Raw genomic sequence first — 404 nt, forward strand, 5'->3', positions numbered from 1 at the left:
ATGTTAAAGTTATAAATTAAAAATTATTTTATTAAAAATACAATTATAAATTTTTAATAAATTTATTTTGTATTTATTAAAAAAATAAAATTTAAAAATATGTTAGTTAAATTCTAAATAAAAATTCACAAAATGTTCATTCCTTCCTTAATATAATATTGCATTACATAAAATAATATATTATTTTGCGTATATTAAAAGTAGCAAACATTTCTCTTTCCTTAATACAAGTTTTTAATAGGGTGAGCACGGGTAGAGGGTACCCGATTACCCGTCCGATTCTAAATCAAACCAATTAAATTGGTTCTGAAACCAACGGGTAATCGGATCCAACCCGAACCAAATCAATGGCTTTTGTTAGTGATTGGTTCGGGTATCGGTTTTGGGGGTGCGGAACCTGAACC

This window comes from Arachis ipaensis, chromosome B05 (assembly GCF_000816755.2).
Source record: "Arachis ipaensis cultivar K30076 chromosome B05, Araip1.1, whole genome shotgun sequence".
NCBI lineage: Eukaryota > Viridiplantae > Streptophyta > Magnoliopsida > Fabales > Fabaceae > Arachis > Arachis ipaensis.